We start from the raw sequence: 25,199 nt of genomic DNA on the forward strand, positions 1-25,199 counted from the left end.
TCATGCAGGCTCAAAAAGACCTCAAAAGCATAAGAATAAGAGATAAATAACCACACATGTATATATATATTGAAAAAGGAGTCTTGAAAACATGAAAAGATTCACAAAGTAAAAATAATAACAATAATATTACAAAGGCTCAAGGTGAGCATACGCCCACAGCGGGATAGTTGACAGAAATGAGGATATGACGACCTTAGGGCCTCCTGCCACGGGCGCTCCACACGACTGCTCGAGCAACGACGTGCTCACCGAAAGAAGAAAAATCAAAGTTGGGGTCCAGCCTCCACACACCGTAAAGGGCGCGGTCTATGGACCTGTACTCGATAGCTATCTGAGCCGCCTCTAAGGAAGCAATTCTCTCCTGCGACGCGGCTACATCGGCCCTAACAGCCTGGAGTTCGGCCCTAGCAGCCTCGAGTTCGGCCTCTAAATAAGTGACTCTCTCCTGTGACGCAGCCGCGATAGCCTTGGTCCCCTGGAGTTTGCTCTCTAGGCTGTTGACCTTGTCCTACAGCGTTGTGTCTTTAGCAACCGCCTTCAGCTTCCTTTTTATCGAGACAGAAAGTTTGGACCAAACCCTTTTTAGTTCAGTCTGGGTGTCCTCAAGCTCTTTCTCGAGCTCCCCGACCTGGACCGTGAGACAGTCCCTCTCAATACTTGACGCGGAGAGATTGTTAGCCGAGTCGGCAAACCGCTGAGCCACAATATGGGCCTGCACAAGAAAGTTAACAACATAAATAATAAGTAACAAAAAAAAATGTATGTACATCTATATATAATAGGGCCGACACAAGATGCATGAACTCACCCAAGCAGTGGTGCGCCTTAAAGTTTCCCCAAGGTTTGATAGAGAAAAACTCCCAAGACTGTTCCAGTCAGGCTCAGGGAGGTCCGAGGCGATTTGGATGAACCGCCGCCCGTAAGTGGACGACATACAATTCACCCAGGGCGCCCCATCCAGGGCAGGGGTACTTGGCTGAGTAAGGACAGAGGACCCGCTCGCTGAAATGGGAGGGGGCACAGAAAAAGTGGAAAAGTGAGGCCCAGGTAGATCAGAGGGGGGTGCTGGAAAATTGGCAAAGTAAGCCCCCGAAGGACCAGGGTTGAGAGGAGCCTGAGTAAAAGCGTCATAGCCCTTAGGGTCGGGGAAAACAAAACACCCCGGTACGGCATGCTGGTTTTGATATTGGGAGGCTATGTCCTGGTCATAAGAGGCATAAGGAGGGCATCCCCCAGGAGACGGGGGCAGCTGGTGAGGTCCCCCGCGTTCAAGGGGGGCTTCCTCCGGCTCATCCTCAGCCTCACCTTCGTCTGAGAAAGGCTCGGCCGACGCCGCCTTCATCTTCTTGGACCCAGGAATGGTCCACAGCAACTTGGGGTCGGAGACTGGGGACAGTTTGTGGAGGTTCAGATTCTCCACGGTGAATAAGAACGCCGCCTTTTTCAGGGCAGGGTCAGCATTAATGAGGCCCATCACGGCGTCCGCCTCCGACCCAACGACCAAGGGAACGACAAATTGCTCTGCATGACCCACGCCATTGTCAAAAAAAACTTAAGTATAAAACAGTATGTTCCAATAAAAAGAAAAGGAGGCTCAGGGTACAAATTGGGGGTGGGGCGGAAGTCCTCAGAGACAGAAAGAGGGCCCTTTACAAAGAAAAAGTCCCGCTTCCAGGACCCCGGATTGGACACTGAGCCCTCTATCAAAGGGACCTCGTTATTGGCCTTTTGCAAATAGTAGAAGCCCTTGGACTTGGGAGAGGGCATGAGGTTATACAGGAAGTGCACCTCTAGCGCCGTAGGGGCACGTTTGGCAAGTACCGCGAACGCAATGAAAAGGCAGCTCAAAGTTAGCCAGCCATTGGGTGCCAGCTGAAGTGGGGCCAGGTCAAAGTAGTTAAGGACCGCTACGAAAAATGGGTGCAAGGGGATGGTACCACCCGCCTTCAGAATGTTCTCACTAAGGGCCATGAAGCCGGCCCTAGGGCGGTCAGCCTGGCATGTCTCCAAAGGAGCGTATAAGGCGTACTCCAGAGGAACGCGGTAGTGCTTCACAATTTCTTTCAGTTTCCTTTCTGACACATGTGACACCAGTTCGGATGCCAGTAAAGGAACCTCGTACGGTTCATTGGTAGATACATGTCGTCGTGCCCTCGACATATCTGCAAAACTAAAAGAAAAAGGTGAGGAAGAGACAGGACACTTGACCCTCCATTTTCTCTTCCTAGCAAGAGTCTTCCACCGGGGGACCGGCTGCGGAAGCACTAGGCTAGTGAAGATTGAAATTAAGGGCTGAGGGGAAGCAGAAGCGGCCCCATGATAGTCATCAGGCGAGGATGGGCTGGGGGGCTCAGGCAGAAGGTGCCCCTCCATAAACTCCAACTCCCTCTGCAACTGTAAAAGGGTCACCCTAAGGCTTGCTACATGGTCACTAAGGTCAGGGGGAAAAGGTGTTCCGTCTCCTCTTAACGCTGAGTCAATTTCACTCTCCACCACCCAAATTTTATGCCTAAGGTCAGCCATGTGCTCAAGGTGACGAATACGAGCCTGCCTTAATGAGTCATAGTCTTGGTAAGGGCTTTCCTCAGGGGACTCTGAGTCTGAGGATAGGTCAACAAACTCAACTCCCGGAGGCATGTCGAACGAACTGTCACTGGCCATGAGACCTCGTCCCGAAAGCAAAAAGGGGTTCAGGTATAAATGAGGGGATGGCTACAAAACACAAAGGAATGGGCTTAAAACCTCTAGATGCAAACGTCCTAAATGATCCACTACAAGGTATAAAAAAAAAGAGGGGCATGCAACTGGGCAAACTCACTGCGAGCTCAGGCCAAGGTACCCCATCCCGAGTAATGCTAATTTGGACCCAAGGAACATGAGGGAAAAAGAAAATATACCTCAAGCAGGTAAAATGGAACGCTGTCGAGGTCAAAAGGAGGTCGAGGGCCAAAATCACCAAATGGTCGAAAATACGCGTTTGCAAAAATAGACAAAAATGATGTGTTCGCCTCCAAAGAGACATACCAAAAAATTAGCTCATATGTATAAAAAAAATGAAATGAAAAAATAAAATGAAGGAAACTATGGCAAAAATGAGGATGTGGGGGATTGAACCCCTACCTCTTGAAAGAGGAAGGATTCTCAAAACCACTAAGCCAAGGAAGTAAGGTGTAAATAATAAGCCTTGCATGAAAGCCTATTTATAAGAATGAAAGAGAAGAGTCTACAAGAGCACCTAAAGGTCCTCTCCTCGATTGGGGGGCCAGTGTGGATGCTCAAAATTCCATACTTGTAAAAGATCAAAAGCACGTGCTAAGGTCCCATAAAGGCCTAAGTACATACCTGTGCCTACATCCCTAGGTGTGTATTGGGAAGCCTTGCCAGGCAAAGCCCCAGCACGTGTGCAACACGGGACCCCTGTCCTGCGCCTCGCGTGCCATGGCCCTAAGCAGATGGCCTCGCGAGCCCCAGCGCCTCGCGCACCACGGCCCTCAGCAGACGGCCTCGCGAGCCCCAGCGCCTCGCGCGCCACGACCCTCAGCAGATGGCCTCGCGAGCCCCAGCGCCTCGCGCACCACGGCCCTCAGCAGACGGCCTCGCGAGCCCCAGCGCCTCGCGCGCCACGACCCTCAGCAGATGGCCTCGCGAGCCCCAGTGCCTCACGCGCCATAGCCCTCAGCAGATGGCCTCGCGAGCCCCAGTGCCTCACGCGCCATTGCCCTCAGCAGATGGCCTCGCGAGCCCTAGCGCCTCGCGTGCCATGGCCCTCAGCAGATGGCCCCGCGAGCCCCAGCGCCTCGCGTGCCACGACCCTCAACAGATGGCCCCGCGAGCCCCAGCGCCTCACATGCCACGGCCCTCAGCAGGCGGCCTCGCGAGCCCCAGCGCCTCGTACGCCACGGCCCTCAGCAGATGGCCCTACGAGCCCCAGCGTCTTGCGCGCCACGGCCCTCAGCAAATGGCCTTGCGAGCCCCAGCGTCTCGCGTGCCACGACCCTCAGCAGACGGCTTCGCCTAGCCTCGCCACGGTTGCGTTACGAGGGCCTCACGGGGGAGCATCTTGCACCCTTCACCTCGAGATGCATCTTCTATGGAGACCAATGGAAACCCCACCATCTAGAAGTGAAAGCCCAAGTATGATTCGGAAAGGTCATGTTAGTCCAATCTTGTACGGGGTACGACTTTTAAGACCCCGTACGCCTGACCATGGAACTCCTGCTAGACAAGTAGTTGGAGCACTGAGAGAGAGGACATGGCCTGCATGCTCCCAACCAGATGTCAGAGTCGACACCGCTACCACCTGCACCACTCCTCTGACATTCGTACGGTCAAGTAGTGGAGACATTCTCATGGTACCTGGCCATGTACTAGTGTCAACACCACTACCTCTAAGACCACTCGCCTGATAGTGTAGTAGCGTACTACCTGGTCCCCTGGACCACATTGTATCAGGGGCCATTAGAGGCACTATAAAATAAACTCTACTTCCATTTGGAAGGGGGTTGAAAAAAATACTGTAGCAGTGCACCATAGTGAATGCAAACTGATTTCACCATTTTTCTTCTGCAATTGTTCTTGGAGTTTATACTTAGATTTCTAAAACTTTTCTTTTGATAATCTTTACTTTGCAATTTTTCTAACTTAACTTAGTTGGCGAGTTCTCACCGTCAACATTAATATTTTTAAATTAATGAAACTTTGTTTAAGAAATTATAAAGGTTCCAAAACACTAATTTGTCAAAGAAATGGATTAGACTATCTTTTCAAAAATAAAATTAACTTTCTCTTAATATTTTCTAATAAATAAACTAAACTTAATAAATATCCTTATAATTATCTCTTAATCAATTAATTTAACATAATTTATCAATGTTTATGATTTAAGTTATTTTACCAAAAATTATTGGATTTTTGGTAACTTATCAAAGAAAGGCTAAAATCGGTAAAGCTTCAAAGCTTCCAAATCTATACTTTCTCGGCTAGGTCCGAAAGCGAAAAACAGAGCAGAAAATTTCATAAAAGTTGACTTTCAAATATCTACACACATTTGGAGAATTTTTCTAAAAATATAATTGTCGTTATGGCTTAAAACGTGTGAGGACGAAAATACCCTTGGTGGGTATTTGATTGAGACCTTAATGTCCAAAGTAGAATGATAATGTACTATAATGCCATAATTAATCTAAGTACATTGTCTGCTAGTTACATTGTTGGCTAACAAGAGGGGATTCTCCATGGGAAGATTTCTCGTGCACAACAAATGACAGCTTGTAAGTCAGTCTATGATTTATATGTCTGCAACATGAATTAACTAGTGTGTTACTTGCTAGAGTAGGGCTTACACACTAGTTAGAGAGAGATGGCTTGTTTAGATACAATGACTAGGCAGCGTTTACGCTCCACCAATGACTTTAACGTAGACAGTTTTCACTAGTTGTCATATAGTGCAGACGATTTCTGACTATTTAATGACTATGCTCATGGTTTCTGCCTTTGACATTATTGGCCTACCTCTTGTGTTTGGGGACGTTATCAACTTACTTTATTATTAGGCAAACTGTTTCTACTTGTCTCATGAGTGCGTGGATGGTTTCCAGCTGTTGATATGTGTGAATGTCGAAAATTGACCAGAGCCATAGTCAACACTCAAGAGAAAAATAGAGAGTTAGCCTCGGGCAAACCAAGAAACCCAATATCTTGCCCCACGCGAGACCCATGTCTCATAGGAGGCCTTAGCGAAATGCCCAAAAGGACCCAAGGGCCTCATTATGCAAGGTCGCCCTTCACCTGCGCATGCCTGCCAAGGCCACAAGGGACTTGCTATGTGAGGTTGCCCTCTACCTGCACGCGCCTGCCAAGGCCACAAGGGGCTCGCTATGCGAGGCTGCCCTTCCCCCGCGCGCGCCTGCAAAGGCCACAAGGGCCTCGCTATGCAAGGCTGCCCTTCCCCTGTGCACGCCTGCCAAGGCCACAAGGGCCTCGCTATGCGAGGCTACCCTCGCCCGCGCACCTCATGACCCAGCTGCGCGCCAACGATTCGCATAGCGAGACACCATCTCACCTGCACGCCTTGCGGCCCAGCTGTGCACCAACGCCGCGGGCAGCGAGACACACCTCACCACACCCGTGTGCATCTCACGAGGTACGACCATGCTAAGGAGCCTCGCGCCACCACCATCTCGTGGCCCTCATGCAACCCCATCACACCTTGTGAAACCCATCCCCGAGTCTCGTTGATGCCCGGGTCACGCATGGGTACTTACTTAGGCACCAAGGGTCTTGCCTTGTGAGACCCATCCCCGAGCCTCGTGAATTCCCAAGTCACGCCTGGATACTCGCTTAGGCACCAAGGGTCTGGCCTTGCGAGACCAATCCCCAAGCCCCATACACGCCTATTTCCAAGCCTTGTACTTAGAGGTAGGGCCGGGATAAAAGAAGTATGGATCGACACTTACTAAAATATATAGAAACCTAGAGATGGTATTTAGGTAAGGGGGACCACTAGGCATGAGATAAATGTACAAGCACGGGATGTACAACCCTGAAAAAGGGCAAAGGCATGACTCTGACATTTGTGTCCTACAAGTAGTGGAGGTATGAATTTGTACAGAGAGTGGAAGCACTACATGCATACTTCTGACTACGTACCAGGCTGACACCATAACCATCTGCTCCACCACAAGCTGTCCCACTACCCTGACAATGTACCTATGTACAATCTTGTTCCTTGGGACCACAATTTATGAGGAGCCATTAGAACTCTAGTATAAATAGATCATCACTCCTCCAGAAATGGGGTTGGAAAATTCCTTGTATGCTGAAGTTATTAAGAAATATACGATCTTACTCCATTGTGGTTCTGCATAGTTACTCTTTCAAGTTTTCTCCATCTTCTTCTAAGACATCTCTTGCAATACAGTCTCAGTTTTCTAACCTTATATCGTTGACGAGATTTCACCGTCAACAATATGTAGTGCGAACAATTTTTACCTACTTAGTCATTATGAGCTAGGAGTCTCAATGAACTGGTGTGGATCCACCAACCCCATTTTTTTTAAAATTAGCATAAATGCCCTAGGTAACCGATGGCTACCCTCGAGAGGGATTTATGAATTAGATACCACTGAAGAGACTTGAGTCTCGACTGCAATTTGAGTTCAGATGCTTGAGGATAATTTTGTAAGCCTTGAATTGGCTCTCGGGTCAATTTTATTATTGGATGTTATTTCTGCTCCTGCTATGATCTGGAATTCTCTGCAAGGTTATGTTTTCGGTTTCTGTTAAAGGCGAGGCGATGCTGCCAGGACGCTTAGGAATTCTTGAATTTTTTTATTAGGGTCCGGATTTAGCCGGAACCCTAAGTGTGGTAAGCTATATGTGTTGTGAGGACAATGACTAGGTCATTAGTTCCTATTACTGCTCTACTCTGTGTTGCTAGATTAATTTACTAAGCATTTTTGCTTACCTAGTAATTCATGTTGTAGGTAACGTCAAGGAAAAGTTGGGGCAGTGAGAGCCGGAGTTTGCCTACGAAAGTGTACATGCGGTCCGACCTTTGCGGAGACTACACTTTTGAAATATCTATCCTAATATTGTTTAAACTATTTTTGGTTGATACAATGCATTTAAATTTTTAATGTAAATATTTTTAATATGCACACACATTTCGTTTAAAAGTTTTTTTTATATGAATTTTTGAAACCATTTTAATGGTATAAATGTTTTTATTTCCGCAAAATTATTATTAGTATTTTTGGGTCGTTACATATTTAACATAAAATCAATCTCGAATTCCAGCATTTAAGAACTTAAACAAGAAAATGCAATTATTCAAACATAGGAATGAAAAGAAATTGATGTTTATAATAATAATAAACCGTTTAAGTAGAAATTGTTGTTGACACTAGTATATATTTGTCAAACTTCTCACTTTCAAAGATCGATCCTCATATTTAAGCATTTGTTATATGATCAAATTTTCTAGAATCATGCAAGTAATCCTTAAATATGGCCTACTTAGCCAGCTTCATTTAACTTCACACATTGATCATTATAAGCTAGAGACACACAAAAAACCCGTGAAACACAAATACGGCCTTCAACTTCACTTAGGAAATTTATCATACAAAATAAATATATTAAAAACAAGTATATCTAACTCAAAAAACAGGGTCTAAACCAGGGCCTATTTGATTTCATAATTGCGCAGACCATGGATCATTATTATTTTCAAATTGAAATTGAAATTGATCATATATTATTTTAATATCAAGATAACATAATCCAAAGATCATATATATATTATAAAATCTTATATTCTACTGATTCTCAATGATCCCATATATAAAAAGAGGCACCAAAGTCTCATGAGCTCCATGAGAGAGAGAGGCGGGTTTGCCTATAATAGTGGCGTCACCACCGTGGGTGTGGGTTTGGAGTGCAGTGGTAGATTGTAGGTGGTAGACCGACGTCATGCTTATGTCTATCGTCGACTAATGAAGTGAAAGAGAAGAACTAAGTAATGAGAATATATATATATATATATATATATATTTTTATAAATTTTAAGGTGTAGAATTTGGAAAGTGACAAAACGTAAAATAATAATTTTCAGTTATCTAGTGCAAATTTAGGGCTTGTATTTTAAATTAGATTTTCAAAATACTGAACCAATCATGTATGATTGTGGATCCTACTATTTTTACGTTTTCAAAATGATAAAATAAGTTCCAAATTTCATACCAATCAGCCTTTATAATTTTTGGTAAAATTAACTTTGATAAACTAAGTTAACTATTTTGATTAAGAAATAATTATAAAAACGGTGATAAAAGTTTTGTTTGTTTTTTAGGAAAAATTAAGATAAAGTTGATTTTATTTTAAAAAAGTAATTTATTTTATTTTCTTAAAAAAGTTACGGCTTTGGACCCTTTCTAATTTCTTAAAACAAAAATCCATTAATTAATAAAATTATTGATTTCTAGTATGCAAATTAGTTTAATGATTATTTAGTGTGCTAAACTTAAATCTATAATTATTAAGATTAAATTATATTGAAAATCTATGTTTTTAGAAAGAAAAAAAAAAACTCTCATATTTCTACTAAGTATGAAACTTGTCATTTTAGTTTCTAAGTTGCCAACTTTAGAAAATTATATTTTGAAAACCATTACTTTAAAAATTCCCAAATTTTGGAAAATCATTTTTGTCTATTCCAAGAAGTCCCTTGCTAAATTTTATACAAAATTAATTATTTTTACTTTAGTGAAAACTATTTTCAAAGATGACCTTTTAAAACTGCCCATGGAAATTTATCACATTTTTATAAAAATTTGATAAATCATAAAATACAAATGGTTCATTATTTAGGTCTAGAATTTCTTAAATCCGTATTAGGTTATGTATAAATTGTCCATATGAAAAAGTAGGTCATTTACACAATTTCTACTTAGTCAAAAGAGTTCACAAACATGGCTGTCCAGAGGGCTATTTTAAAAATTCAGAATTTTTACCTAACTTTGAAATATCATATCTCCTAACTTGTTCAATATTTTTCTTTGACACTTTACCAGATTTATTACCAATATGAAAAGAGTGTTAATCCAAAAATTAGCTAAAACTGCATTAATTTACTTATAGAACTCACAGTCCAAAGTCGGTTGTTTGTACAGTTTCTAAAAGTCATTTTTTCAGTAATCAAAACAATATTGTAAAAATCATAACTTGGTCATTTAAAAACGTTTTTGAATGTTTCTATACACCATGAACATCTAATATTTCTAAACTATGCCATGGAACAAAGAAAATCTAGAAATAAGTTTGTATAAAATTTGCTTGGCCCTTCGGAATTCAAGACTTAAACATTTTTCACATAAAGTCATACAAATCTTATGGAATGTTGGATTCCAACTCTAAACATTCAACCAAACCTCCCTGCATGCATGATCAGCCAACATCTATACAACATTATAGTCCTAGTAATGAAATTGAACACATCAAAACACACTTACAATGCAGATTATACAAAATTTCAGTATAAACATATATAAAGAGAGAATATACCTCTTGTAGACTCTTTGAAAGTGTTTGTGTTTGCCTCTACACCTCTAGCCTCCGAACAAGCCTCCAACCTTCCTATGTACACTCCCCAAAGACCTAACAATAAGATTATTATAGACTAACAAGTGGGAATGAATAACTAGTGAAAGGAGCTTACAAATCTAACACCAAAACTTCAAGACTTTACTATTGTATTTTTCTCCTTTGAAGCTTCTTCTAGCTCATAGAAATTACAAAGGGAAGTGGGATAGTGTTTAGAGATGAATAGGGATGAGAGATTGAGAGAAAGGTTTGAGAAATTAGTGAAAAAAATTGACAGGATACCCTTAGAGGGTTTCGGCCATTAGAGAGAAAATGAGAGAAATTTGTATCAAATGAAGACTATTTTACTTTACTGGAATTTATACTATCTCCAAGATGTGTAAAAAGACGACATTAGCCCTCCTAGGCTTCTGCCAACTTAACCTCTAATTTACCCTAAAATTTTCCTTAATTACCCTAATTAACTTACTAATCTCCCACTTAATCATACACTTCAAGGATAATTACCAATTGGTAATTTTCTCTTAATTCACCAAATCGAATTCTTAACCTAGGGTAATTAAATTAAATGTGTATTGCCATTTAATTTAAGTGTTCACACTCCTATGATTATAACTCCTGGAATTTAATTAACCAAAATTACATTTTTTTGCTAATTAAGCATTTTTCACAAAATTGCATATTTAGAGATTTTTCACACAAAAAATCAATATTGTTAGACCTTAATATAAAATAATTCAATCATTTTATGCCCATTAATATTTTTCCATAGTTATACTTCTCCAATAATATTTTATTCAAGAATTTACTCGGTTAGGGTTTCCATTTTGGTCCAAGATCGAAATGCTCGGTTTGTCACAAAACTACAAATTTCACACTTTGGCTAACAATAACACCATGGAATTTTCTTCTGAAGCATATATTATTATTCACAATAATGCTCATACATATCCCACCACCCCGTTCTTAGATACTATTTGGTTCCCAAAACGTGGGGCATTACATATCCATTCCCTATAAAGTTCCCTCCCTTGGATAAAATTAGCTTACGAGACCCAAACACTACTTTGATGCCTTGTTTTCTCAACAAATTTTTACTCACAAGGTTCTTATTCATGTCCGTGAATAGAGGACATTTGTGAGAAGAACCTTCTTTCCAGATGTGAAAATAAGATCAATTGTTCCCTTGCCTTCAACCATGGATCTAATCTCATTCCCCATTTGAATCTCATGTCCATCCTTTGTCTCTTCAAATATCTAGAAGAGAGACCTATCATATGTTACATGAATGGGGGCATAATTGTAATACCACAACCCTTATACCTTCCCTTAGATGGCAATGACTTCACTCAATGTTGTAACTAATTCCTCTTCGGTTATATTAACCTTAGGTCGAACATTTTTTATTCTAGGACTTCCTATACCTACATTATTTGGCTTAGTGGCCTCCTTTTCCATACACAAAACAAGGTCCCTCAGAACTCTTGAATTGCCTATCATTCTTCTTAGGACCTAGAGGGTTTTCTCTTTTGCCTTAGGGCTTCTTGTGACTTTTATCGTTTGGGTTAGTAGGCTTGTCTATAGCCTTGGAAGTCACTCCACGTTCCCATGGATAATTTTCGTCTTTGGCTATGATTGTGTTGACGGTAATAACTCATCAACAAATTAAGGTTTAAGAAAGGGAGGTACCTATCTCCGAACCTCCAAATGTACTGATTTAAGGCCACCCCCTTTTGGTTATGTGAGAGGGATGTTATTGTACCTCGTGTGGTCGGAGGCTTCCCTTTGTCTTCTGTGGCGCTTCGCGTTCTTATATGCTGAGAAGCTATGTGTATATGTGTGAGAAAGTTACGCATGGTTTCCTCGAGTGAGAATCTTGCTTGCTGGAGTGATGAGACATCCTTGAGACAACACCCATATAAGAAGAATCTCGATGGGGATTCTCTTATCATGCTCTTCCTAGGTAGGTTCTTGAATTTTATCTCGCCTAATTTTCTTGAGAGGTGTGCTATCGAGGAGTGGTCTTACACAATGACCTTTTGAAGTGAGGTCTTACGACATGACCTTTAAGGACTTATCAAGGTAACGCTAAGCTGCGAGTTCTAAAAATGTGGCCACATATGTTCTCATGTAGGCCTTTAGCATAAGCCCCTCGCATAGTGGTCTTGCATAGTGCATCTCTTACGTAGAGGTCTCTTGCAGTGTACCTCTTTCATGGGGTGTCTCTTGCAACATAGGTCTTGAAGCATGTGTGTCTTGTGATGTGATCACCAATCGGGACCAATCGAAATAGGGCTTGCATAGGAGCCTCGCATAGGAGACTGAAGAAGTGTAGCGATAGACAGCCTTGTATGAGGGTGTTCCAAAATATGCTCTCGCATAGAGAGATTCTTTTTCCCGAGGTTCGGTCTTTCATGGAGGGGGTGATGCTTGCACGAGTAGTGTAGTTTATTTTATTAGTATTATTCTCAATTGCTTGCATGAGAGGGTGTAGTTTTTGTATTAGTATTTTATCACCTGCTTGCCCCCCCAATCAAGAAGGGATGTTTTGAGTGTTCTTGTGGACTTATTGTGATGCTACACTTAATATGCTCTGGCGGTAGTGCTGTGTGCCTTCTTGTAAACAAAGTATATATGTAACGACCCAAATTTACTAATAAGGCTTAAGGGCCTTGATTAGTGTGCCAGGAGGGCATAATTGGATTATATGTGATTTAATGATTTAAAGCATGTTGTATGGCTATTTGAATACTTAAGATGCATGACTATGTGTATTAGTATGCATGTAGGCCCTGATTAGGTCAGAAGGGCATAGTCGTAATTTTGGCCCGTTGCGGGCATAACTGTATATATATGCGATAATTGTTGAGACCACATTATTATGTGGATATATCTATGATCTGTGACTCGAGACGATCCTAGTGAGCAGATTAGCAGAAAAGTCACGGCGGGGGTTTATACCCGGCTCGGGGCGAGCCTGGGGTATAAATGGGAATTTAGAGAATATATTGAGGTTAATTTTGATAATGAGGAATATAATTGGTGATTAACTAGGTATCGGGAAGTAAGCGGAAAATGTTAGAGACACTCGAGGAATTAGCGGGAATTGGGAAAAATGACTAAAATGCCCCTAAGTGGATTAAAGGATTTAGAATTAAATGGGAGGGCATTATGGTCATTTGGCTTTTTAGAGATAGGTATTACTGAGGCTTTATGCTCAGTGGAGTTTGTAGAACACAATAGAAGTCTGAAAAGTAGGAAAAAGAAGGAATGAAAAGAAAGAGAAAGAAGGGAAGGAAGGTAAGGTCGGTTTGGGCATTTTCCACCATTTTCTTGAGGGTTCTTGGAGAAAAATTCAGAGGAGAGCTAAGTCAAGCTGAGCCATAAGGTTTCTGAGTTAGGCTTGAAGAGTTGGCAAGGGTTTAGCAAGAATAAACCTTCCACTTGAGGTAAGACTTTGATGTTTCTTCAGTTCTGGTTTTGATTTTTAACTAAGGTATCTAAGCTGAATTGGTGGGAATTCTAGGGAAGTTGGAGCTAAGGATTGAAGAAGAGCAAGATAAGGAGGTCTAGAGGCAACTTAAGGTCGAATTTCCATCAAAGGTATAAAATTTTGAGCTTTAAACTTTGAAGGTTTAATTGTTTTCGCTGAGTTTCTGAAGTCTATGAGCAACTATGGTGAATTTTGAGATTAGGGATGCATGTGATTGGGTTTTGAGTATTTGGGATGCTTGGGATGAGTGGAGTGTGTTAATAAGCTTGTTTTTAAGTTTGGTTGAGAATTGGAAGAGTTTTGGTAAGGGTTGGCTCATGGAAATCGCAGAAGGAAAAGTGCTGCATTGGTTGTCTGTGACTAGCGCTACAGCGCTCGCCCTTGGGCGCTATAGCGCTAGGCCATGCATTCTGGGGGATTTTGGTTCTGCTTGTAGCGCAGTGGCGCCCTCTTTAGGGCGATGTAGCGCTACCCTGCTTCTAGAAAGGGGTTTTTGAGTTATTTTCAAGGGATTTTGCCCGGGGGTTCGGGGTTTGATTCCACCACCCCGTTTGGTGGAATTAGAGCTTCCCGAGGGCTCGGGATTGGTCCCGAGGGTAAGTTTTGGACTTGAGGTTTGGTGATGACTTTGATCTATGGTTGTGATTAGGTGAGCGCTAGGGCTTGAGAGGGCTCGTGCTCAAGGAGTCTAGTGATCAAAGCTAGCAAATCTAAAGGTAAGAAAACTGCACTCGGTTATATGTTTGTGATGGGACTAAGAGCTCCCAGTATTTTTATAATGTCACTGATGGTATTACACCATGGGACATGTGATAGTGGACAAAGGGTGCCGTATTCAATATTTGCGCACAGGGCACGGCTTGGCCACTGGTAGCCGAAGACAGCTTATTACTCACTGAGCTCGGTTTAAGTAGGCCGGAGTCAGTGGGAAAACGGAGGGTGCAAGCTGAGGGCGCTAACCCTAGTTATTATTTGTAAATTGATATATGATATGAGTTGATATGTTTAGTATGCTGAATACTTGGTTATTCTTAATGTTTATGTGGTTGTGAACATGTTTATGCAATATGAGATATTGAATTGGCTGCTGAATTCTTATGCTTTGTTGTTGTGTTATCTTGCTGGGCCTTGGCTCACGGGTGCTACGTGGTGCAGGTAAAGGCAAAGGCAAGTTGGACCAATCCTGAGATGGAGAGCTGCGGGGTTGAATGTACATAGCCAGCTGTTCGATCGCCTTGGCCGAGGAGTGGATCAGGACAGAGTTTGCCTAATTGTCTGTTTTGCCTTAATATGGCTACTACTGTATTTAATTCCTGAATCTTTTGTAAATGGTTTTAATCTTAATATTTTTGGGATCCCGTGTAAACAGGAAATGTTTCTTTATAAGAAATGTGACTTTTAAGACCAATATCTTTTAACCCTAGTTCCACTATAGTTTCTATAACACTTTCTTAATTAAATGACTTGTTTAGCAAGTTTAGCACTTTTATAAACACATAGTGTAACGGTCTCGGCAATCCAGGGCGTTACAATATATACGAGAAATGTAAAACCCTTTCCCTTTCTCTTTTTGTTATGAGACATTGAGAAGGCTGCTTTTTTCTTTAGTATGGGACTTTGAGAAGCCTTGTTTTCTTTGGTATGTTTCATTGAGAAGCCCTTCTTGTTTTTTTGTGAGGAACTTCTGCCAGTCCTCATGGACATAGTGTCAATAGTCTTATTGGTGCACCCTAACAATTTTTATAAGGACATATTAACCCTTTGGGTCTTTGCCATCCATTTATAATTTTTGTGCACGCAGTTCATTTTCTTTCAAGAAGCATCCTTTTCGTTGTTGGGCATTGTACTATTTTTGCAAACGTCTTCTTTGAGACCCTTCTTGGCTAGTCGACTCAAGTCAATCTATACTTATATTAAGGACCCCTCTTGGGGTTCCCTCTATTTATGAGCCAAATGCTATGAGGCCTATGGGACCGAGGCATATCCTACGGAGCCAAGGGCTATAAGGTCGAGGCGTGTCTCACGGGGCCAAGGGTCATGAGGTTGGAGCATCATGTGGGGTAATCATCCTTTAGGGTTATTTCCCTTGTATGGATGTGCCACTTTTGAAACTTATTTAACCCTTATGATGTATATGAGGGTAGCCAATCCTTATAGATGCCATGGGCTCTTTTTTTTTTTGTATCATATCTTGCCCCCCTAAGTGGTTGGCAGGATTTATTTCGTCGACTACTCTTGTCATTTTTCCCTCAATATACACTTTAACGATTTCAATAGATAATGGGTGTAAATGAGTTAGATAAGCATTTTTATAAAGAAGAAATATAATATGCAAGAAGTTACAACCTCTCACCCTTTCCGGGTTTTTGCTTGTAGGGGTGGTTGCCCGAGGTGTTCCTACAACTTGGTGAAGGCTCCTAGCATTCTGTTGGGAAAACTTATGCATAATCTTTATTTATTTTAATGTAGATCTAATATTAAACAAATTAATATGAGATAACCTAGAACATGTTTCTAAAATTGAATTCCAAGAGAAACAACGATAAGAATACTTACAGTATACGGAGCAGAATGAGTAAGTCCTTCCATCAGTTTCTCTAACCCTTGTATCATTTCTGTCGCATAGTATTATCAAGAAACTGAACCGATCTTCTATTTTATTCATAGCCTTCCACAGTACCTTAGAATTACCTAGACTAAAGTGGGAAATTCCCAACACATGCGATAGATACAGAGAGAAGAAGAAAAAATAACAATGAGGCTTAGAAAATGACTTGTGTTTAGAGAGAATCTAAACCCTATCAGAAAATCCAACTTCTGAACTTATCAAACTTCTGTTTTGACTTCTCTCTAAGCACTTCTTTTATAGACTCAATTAATAAATTTAATTTAATTAAAAAATCAATAAAATAATAGCCAAATTGAAGCCCTAGTTCAAAATTATAATGGGCTTTAGGCCCGTGAAATGTTCCATTTGATTATAAACCCATTGGACTTAAAATCAAGGCCTGTAATATTTACTATTGATTTAATTAATTAAATAATTATTTACATCCTTTATCAAATTAATTATTTATAATTTGAACCTTGATTTACAATTATTTATTAATTTAGACTCCAATTTATCTTAATTAATAAATTTGCCCTAATATATCTATTCATCTCAAAATTATATAACTCTGTGAAACTATCCAAAATTGACCTGGTCAACTTTCATAATTCTAATTGATAATTAAATCAATTAATTGAGACTATCTAGATGATTTTATCCAAGGTACAATGGGGACCATGGGCCTATGAAATCAATCTCCAATAAGTTATCATAAATCTAACAAATAAATTTACTAACTTACTAATTCCTTGTGACTCCACTATAAACTCGGAATTGCACTCTTGAATTCATAGAATGCTCTATAACAAATATAGACACTCTAGTAATTATCAATTGTTACAACCACAATTGTCACTCAATCCTCTATAGATGGTCTACAATGAGATAGGACTAAAATATCATTTTATCCCTCATTGTATTTTATCATTAAAACACTTAGTTCCTTGTAAATGATATTTCAGTAACCTAATTTAATTACTGAAATGAGATCTCTATCATTTAAAACCTTGAACCAAACTAAAAGGAAACCATCGTTTCACTTCTTCATCAGAAGCTATAGATTCTCATATCTATGATTACCAATCCCACTCCATTATACTACCAAGTTCCCAAGATGTAAGTATGGGCTAGTCCGTAGGGTAAGCTGGTAACGAACAAGTCAAAGAACTCAAATAATACAATTAGTTAGAATACTAACCACTCAGAATTGAGATTGAATTGACCTATGGTCAACTATATGATATGACTAGAATAGATAATAACGGTATGTTTACTTATCTTATCAAATGTCAATATCGGTCCAGTCCGAGTTAACAAATACATCTGATCGTATCTACATTGCTAATGTTCTGGAGAGAACATAACACTATAATGTGTAAGTAGATCATATCGTAGATTTTCAAGTCAGTGTAAATCCTGTGCACTGACTAATCTTAGGACTAACTAATTTTGAACATATAATCATATTTATATTCCACTGTGATTATGTCACTATAAATATGATTAGCTATATGCTCGGGATTTAATAGAAGTTTATATTAAACAAATAATCATGAAAATAAAACATGTGAGCAAAGAGATTGAGCAAGTCAAAAAGTGATTTCTATTATTTTATTGATAATAAAATGATATTACAAAGAATTTGGGTTTTAATTTGGGCATAAAACCCCCAACAAACTCCCACTTCCACTTATTGAAAATAATGCCTTAATTCTACGAATCCCATTTCCTTGATATGCTTATCAAATGCAGCTTATGGTAGTGCCTTTGTGAACGGATCCACAAGATTGTCTTTAGTTGCAATCTTCATAACCTTCACATCTCCCCTGACCACATATTCTCGAATAATGTGATACCTCCTTTCTATATGTTTACTCCTTTTGTAACATTGAGGTTCTTTCGAGTTGTCTATCGCTCATGTATTGTCACAAAACAACAAAAGGGGCTTATCCATTTCTGGAATAACACCAAGATCCGAATAAAACTTCTTTAGCCAGGCTATTTCCTTAGCTGCTTCGGACGCGGCTATGTACTCAGCCTCCATGGTGGAATATTAGATTGAATACTGCTTTACGCTTCTCCAAATCACAGCTCCACCCCCAAGAGTAAACACCATTCCAGCAGTAGACTTTCTGTCATCCACATTAGTCTGAAAATTTGAATCGGTTTAGCCGACAGGGTTCAAAACACCAACCTTGTAGACTAACATATAATCCCTAGTCCGCCTTAAATACTCTATGATATGCTTAACTGTTATCCAATGTTCCGGTCTTGGGTTTGACTGATATCTACTCACTACTCTCGCTGCATAGCAGATATCTGGTCTAGTGCACAACATGGCATACATCAGACTTCTAACTGCAGATGCATAATGAATTTTTCTCATTGCATCTTCCACTTTAGGAGTCTGGGGAGACTGCTTCTTTGAAAGATGAATTCCATGGCGGGATGGTAGACGCCCTTTCTTGGAATTTTCCATTTAGAAACGTTCAAGCACTTTATCAATGTAAGCTGCTTGAGATAGAGCTAAGAGTCCGTTCTTTCTATCCCTGATATTCTAGATACTTAGAACATAACTTGCTTAACCCAAATCCTCCATCTGGAATTAAGTGCTTAGCCTATTAATCACATCTAATCATTTCTTAACATTGTTTCCAATGAGTTAGATATTGTCTACATAAAGAACCAGGAATACCACTATTTGATTTACCTTCAGTTGGTAAACACATGGCTCATCAATATTTTGTTCAAAGCCATAGGTTTTGATTATTTCATCAAACCTAAGATTCCAGGAACGAGAAGCTTGCTTAAGTCCATAAATGGACCTACTCAACTTGCAAACTTATCCTTCTTGTCCAGCTACTTTAAATCCTTTTGGACGATCCATATAAATGACTACGTCAAGCTTTCCATTAAGAAAAGATCTCTTGAAATCCATTTGCTAGATCTCATAGTCGAGAGCAGCTACTATGGATAGGAGGATGCGAATGGACTTGAGCATGGCTACCGGACTAAAAGTTTCATCATAGTCCATGCCTTCTCTTTGGGTATAACCCTTTGCCACTAATCGAGCTTTAGAAGTCTTGATATTTCCATCAATACCTCGTTTCTTCTTGTAGATCCACTTGCACCCAATGGCCCTAAAGTCACTACGTGCTTCCACAAGATCCCAGACGGAATTTGAGTACTTGGACTCCATTTCCTGTTTCATGGCTGCGAGCCATAGTTCCTTTTCAGGGCTATCCATTGCTTATTTGACAAAAAACGGATCATCATCACTAGTGTCACCAACAACCATATTGGTTTCACCATCCAAACCATATCGAACTGGGTTCCTAGAAACCTTCCCACTACGACGAGGCTCTGTGACTGTTTGCTCAAGAACAGTGGTACTTTCTTCATTTGAATCGACTTGCATCGGTTGGATGTGAAGAGTGGGAATTTCATCATCAACTTTCTTTGATGGCGATGGAACATTGGTTGGAGTCAAATCTTTAACCATCTCCTCTAAAACTTCTTTGCTGTGAGGTTTGAAGTTTTGGACATAGTCATTTTCCAGAAAAATGACATTCGTAGAAGTAAACACTATCTTTTCTTGATGACAATAGAAAATTCCACCCCGAGTACCTTTAGGATAGCCAACAAACATGAAAACTTCAGTTCGCGGTTCTAGCTTTCCCTCCTTTTTCATCAAGACGTGGGTTGGACACCCCCAGATTGTATAATGGCATAAACTAGGTTCATGACCATTCCAGCGTTCTAAAGGTGTTTTGAGAATTGATTTAGACAGGACGACATTGAGAATTTCGTTCGAAAGGTGTTCATTGACATAGTCATTTTCCAGAAAAATGACATTCGTAGAAGTAAACACTATCTTTTCTTGATGACAATAGAAAATTCCACCCCGAGTACCTTTAGGATAGCACACAAACATGCAAACTTCAGTTCGCGGTTCTAGCTTTCCCTCCTTTTTCATCAAGACGTGGGTTGGACACCCCCAGATTGTATAATGGCATAAACTAGGTTCATGACCATTCCAGCGTTCTAAAGGTGTTTTGAGAATTGATTTAGACAGGACGACATTGAGAATTTCGTTCGTGGTTTCAATTTCATGTCCCCATAACTAAGCATGCATCTAACCATTTCCAATAAAGTTCTGTTACAGCGTTGCGCTACACCATGTTGTTGCGGAGTACCTAGGGCAGTAAGTTGTGATACAACCCCAAGTTCAGTTAAATGATCTTGGAACTACATATCCAAATATTCTCCACCCCTATCAGATCGCAAGATCTTTAACGTTTACTTAATTGGTTTTGAGCAATTGCTAGGAATTCCTGAAACTTTGAAAATGTTCCTGATTTCCTATGCATTAGGTAAAGACATGAGTATCTAGAGTAATCGTCAATGAAAGTAACGAAATACTCAAAACCACCCCTGGCTTGTACATTCAAAGGTCCACAAACATCTGAATGAACAAGTCCAAGTGGTTCTTTGGCCCTATCACCCTTTGCAAAGAATGGACGCTTGGTCAGTTTGCCTTCTAGACAAGATTCACAGATAGGTAATTCACGTCCGTCCTTTGTAAGTCTTTGAATCCTATCATAGCCAATGTGACCTAGTCTCAAGTGCCATAAATATGTCATATTATCGTTATCAGTCTTTTGACGTTTATTGGTCCTAGGTTTAGCTACTTTGAATAAATCATTGTTAAGAGCAAGGGGTTCGTTAGGTCACAAAATATAAAGCCCGTTTTCCAAACATGCAATACACAATTGTGATCCATTGAGTGAAATAGATATATTAGAACTTTTATAAGTCATGAAAAATTGTTCTAATTGCAACATGGAAACTGAAATTAAATTTCTACTAAAATCCGGAATAAAAAATACATCTTTTAAACATAAGTATTTATTTCCGAACTTCAGACGGGCTCTTCCTCTAGCTTGGATTGCAACGAATGCTCCATTCCCAACTCTAAGATTTAAGCCGCCTTCGTCCACTTCCTTCAATGATTCAAGAAGATGTAAAGTGTTACAAACATGGCTAAAAGATCCATAGCCAATAATCCAAACAAATTTATCATTCTCTAAAACACATGTTTCCACGATAAATGAACTATAATCATTACCTTTGTTTTTCGCTGCTAGAAACTTGGGGCAATCTCGTTTCCAATGCCCCTTCTCTTTGTAGTGAAAACACTTACCTTTACCCTTCTTGTTTTTCTTGTTCTTCCCCTTAGGCGTCGGTGCATTTGGTTGTGCACTCGTCTTTGCAGCCTTTGCAAGCTTGGGGTTATTGTTTTGTCCACCTTTCCTCTTATTTCTAGCTTTTGAAGATGAAGCTGGGTTAGCTTCAGTCTTAGCTGGATCAGTAGCAACAACAACAATCTTATTTTCTCCTCCCTTACTAGGTCCACCTATGATAGACTCAAAAGTCTGAAGCTTGCTCATTAGCTGCATCAGACCATAGTTGAGTTCATCACGAAAATGCAGACACGATGCCATTCGAGCATTTTTGGTGTCTTCATGTATGTCCAGAGACGGTGCTATCCAAGCATTTACGGTGCAATCACGAGCATTGACGATGCCATCACTAACGTGCGAACACGGTGCTCGTTCTGGGGATTCCTCAATCATGACGAATTCGGAGTTATCATCAATCAACTCTTGCATAAAGAGTTATTTCATGTGCTTTTGAACTTATAATTGTGAAAAAAATCATGGGTGATGATAGTTTAATTTTAGCTTTTGTAGCTAACCTTGATGTTTTCATTATCTTAATTAAGTTTAGTTATTTTTTTTAGTTTTAATAACTATTGGGTTAAAGATAATGATTTCATGGATAAATATTTGCATAAAGGAATGAGCTAGCATATGAATCTATTTTGATGAAATTATGTTGTTGATAGCTGAATATTCAGGTTTGCTACAGCAAACCTGAAGCATTTTGATCGAGCTGATTTTGGGGCACATGGTACGTGTGGCAGTCAATGGGTGAGCTGACATTTTGGCTGAGGTGGCAAGGGCTGAAAGAACTAGTCAGCATATTGGAGAAAAGGACAAAAAATCAGAAAAAAAGGAGGACTTCATGTTTTTGGAGAAAAAGGGGCAATATGGTACTTTTGGAAGGAGTAGAAAAAAACCTAACATACACAAAAAGAGGATTCCTGCCGTATGAAGAGGCAGCAGCCATTTTTGGAAAAGAAAACCAGAAAAAGAGAGGAGAATAACTCATAATATCAACATGGAAGAAGGAGTACAAACAAAGAAAGCTCAAGCATCATTTTGGATTTGTTCTTTCTTCTTTTCCTAAACTTTATTTTATTAATTTCTGAGTTGGATTCTAAATCTGAATATTATGGGCTGTTTTGATTGTGAATTAATGTCTATGAACTCAGCCATGAACTAATTTCTAGGCGGCTTGAATTGTTGATGAACCCTATGTTATAGTCTATCAATTTCTTGCACTTTATTTTAGTAAAATTTCCTTTGTTCATTCAAGTGTGCTTATATTAATTTCTTGTTGTTGTGTGGCCAGCAATGGCAAGTTATTTAATTATGTTTAATGCTGGAAAGATTAAATGTAATGGGAAGAACTTGGATGACACAAGTCATAATCTAGGTTAGGTTATGTTAGTAACATAGGGATATGTTATTTTCCTTGTGTAACTTTTGAGAATTAAACTTTGATTTGCATTCTTAAATCTGATTTTGCATAGGAATATGTTTAATTAGGTAGAAGAATTAATGTCATAAAATTTGGGAAAGTTTTATGGGTGTTTAAATGAATTCTTGTTAATGTGGGAGTTTTGCTAACATATTGTTGCAGCAATCTGTCCGCAATTTGTTCAGGATGAATAATATAGGGGAATTCAATAATTCAAGTCCATTTTGCAATCCATATATTTCTCTCAATTTTCATGTTCAGTTCAGTTTTTAATTTCAGTATTTTTATTTTTTTTAATATTTTGCTTAGCCTATAAACAACCCACTTGATTTTTAATTTCTTAAAATTGTTTAGTAATTGTTTTGCTTACTTTTCTAATTTGCAATCCCAGTGGAGATGATTTACTTATCATTATATTAGTTGTGTGATTGCGTGCACTTGCGTATTTAAAATCAAATATTAAATTTATCACAACAAGTTTTTGGCGCCGTTGCCGGGGATTGAAATTAGAAATTCTTGTAAAATCAATTACTTGCAATTTATTTTTTCTTTGTTGAGCTGACTTTGTTTGCTTGCTCTTGTGTTTTCTCAAGTGATTTACTATATGAACGAGCAAGAACACATTGAAATAGCCCCTATTGACCCTAAAATTGAAAGAACAATTAGAAGAAGACTAAGGGAACAACGGGCTCAAAATCGCCTTAATATGGCTGAAGAGGTTGAAGGAGTTGAGGGTGCTAATAATGTCACTAACACAATTGCTATGGCTGATGATAGAGAGAGATCCATAAGGGAATATGCTGCCCCCATGTTTAATGAGCTTAATCCGGGCATTGTTAGACCTGAAATTCAAACACCTGAATTTGAGCTAAAGCCCGTGATGTTCCAAATGTTGCAAACAGTGGGTCAATTTAGTGGGCTGCCTACTGAGGATCCTCACCTTCATCTTCATTCACATTTGGAGGTGAGCAATTCTTTCAAGCTACAAGGAGTGACTGATGAGGCCCTAAGGTTGAAATTGTTCCCTTTCTCTTTGAGGGATCGAGCTAGAGCTTGGCTCAACACCCTTCCTCCCGACTCGGTGACTACATGGAATGAGTTGGCTGAAAAATTCTTGATGAAGTACTTTCCCCCTACCAAAAATTCCAAGTTTCGCAATGAAATCATGTCATTTCGGTAGCTGGAAGATGAATCATTTTGTGAAGTTTGGGAGAGATTCAAGGAGTTATTGAGGAAATGCCCACACCATGGGATTCCGCATTGTATACAAATGGAAACATTCTATAATGGGCTAAATTCTTCCACTCGCGTGGTGTTAGATGCTTCAGCTAATGGGGCTATTCTTTCTAAGTCCTACAATGAATCCTATGAGATTTTGGAGAGGATAGCTAGCAACAATTATCAATGGTCCAATGTTAGAGCCTCAACAAGTCGAAAAGTGGCTGGTATACTTGAAGTGGATGCATTGACAGCTTTGACCGCTCAAGTTTCTTCAATGACTAACCTTCTCAAGAACATGAGTTTGGGGGGAATGGTACAACCAGCTGCTATGGGACAAGTTGCCAATGTATCTTGTATTTATTGTGTTGATGGGCATGCCTTTGAAAGTTGTCCTTCAAATCTCGCTTCAGTTTGTTATGTGGGGAATCAAAATGCCAACCGAAATAACCCATATTCGAACTCTTACAATCCGGGGTGGAGGCAGCATCCAAACTTCTCATGGGGGGGTCAAGGAGCTAGTTCAAGTGGAGCACCAATGCAAAACAAGCCTGCATATCCACCGGGGTTTTCTCAACAACAACAAAGAGCTCAACCACCTCCTCCACAAGTGTCTCATTCAAGCTCTTTGGAGAGTTTAATGAAGGAATATATGGCCAAGTACGATGCTGTGATTCAGAGTCAAGCGACATCCTTAAGGAATCTAGAAACTCAATTGGGCCAGCTTGCTAATGAGCTACGGAATAGACCACAAGGCACCTTGCCTAGTGATACAGAAAATCCAAGGAAAGATGGCAAGGAGCATTGCAATGCGGTTACCTTGAGGAGTGGTAAAAATGTGGAATTGACTGAGGATAATTGTACTAGAAATAGCGAGCCCACTTCAACCCAAAGGAGACAAAGCCGTGAAATCAAAAATTTTAAATGCTGATCCTGAAGCAATTGCTGCAGCAATTACCACGCAAAATGCTACAGGAAAGCCTATAAGCAAGCCACCTCCACCATTTCCTCAGCTCTTTCAAAAGCAGCAACAAGATAGTCAATTCTAGAGATTTTTAGATGTTTTGAAACAACTTCACATCAATATACCGCTGGTGGAAGCTTTGG

General features: G+C 40.0%; 1 non-coding gene across 1 annotated transcript; it reads right to left on the bottom strand.

Annotated features, from left to right (window-relative positions):
- Window positions 1–24,021: 24,021 nt before the first annotated feature.
- LOC133828306 (small nucleolar RNA R71) lies at window positions 24,022–24,128 on the bottom strand. The gene has a single exon (XR_009890934.1). It is a non-coding gene; the product is annotated as a small nucleolar RNA R71 (small nucleolar RNA).
- Between the last annotated feature and the right edge of the window lie 1,071 nt (window positions 24,129–25,199).

The sequence above is a fragment of the Humulus lupulus genome, chromosome 3, assembly GCF_963169125.1.
Source record: "Humulus lupulus chromosome 3, drHumLupu1.1, whole genome shotgun sequence".
Classification (NCBI taxonomy): Eukaryota; Viridiplantae; Streptophyta; class Magnoliopsida; order Rosales; family Cannabaceae; genus Humulus; species Humulus lupulus.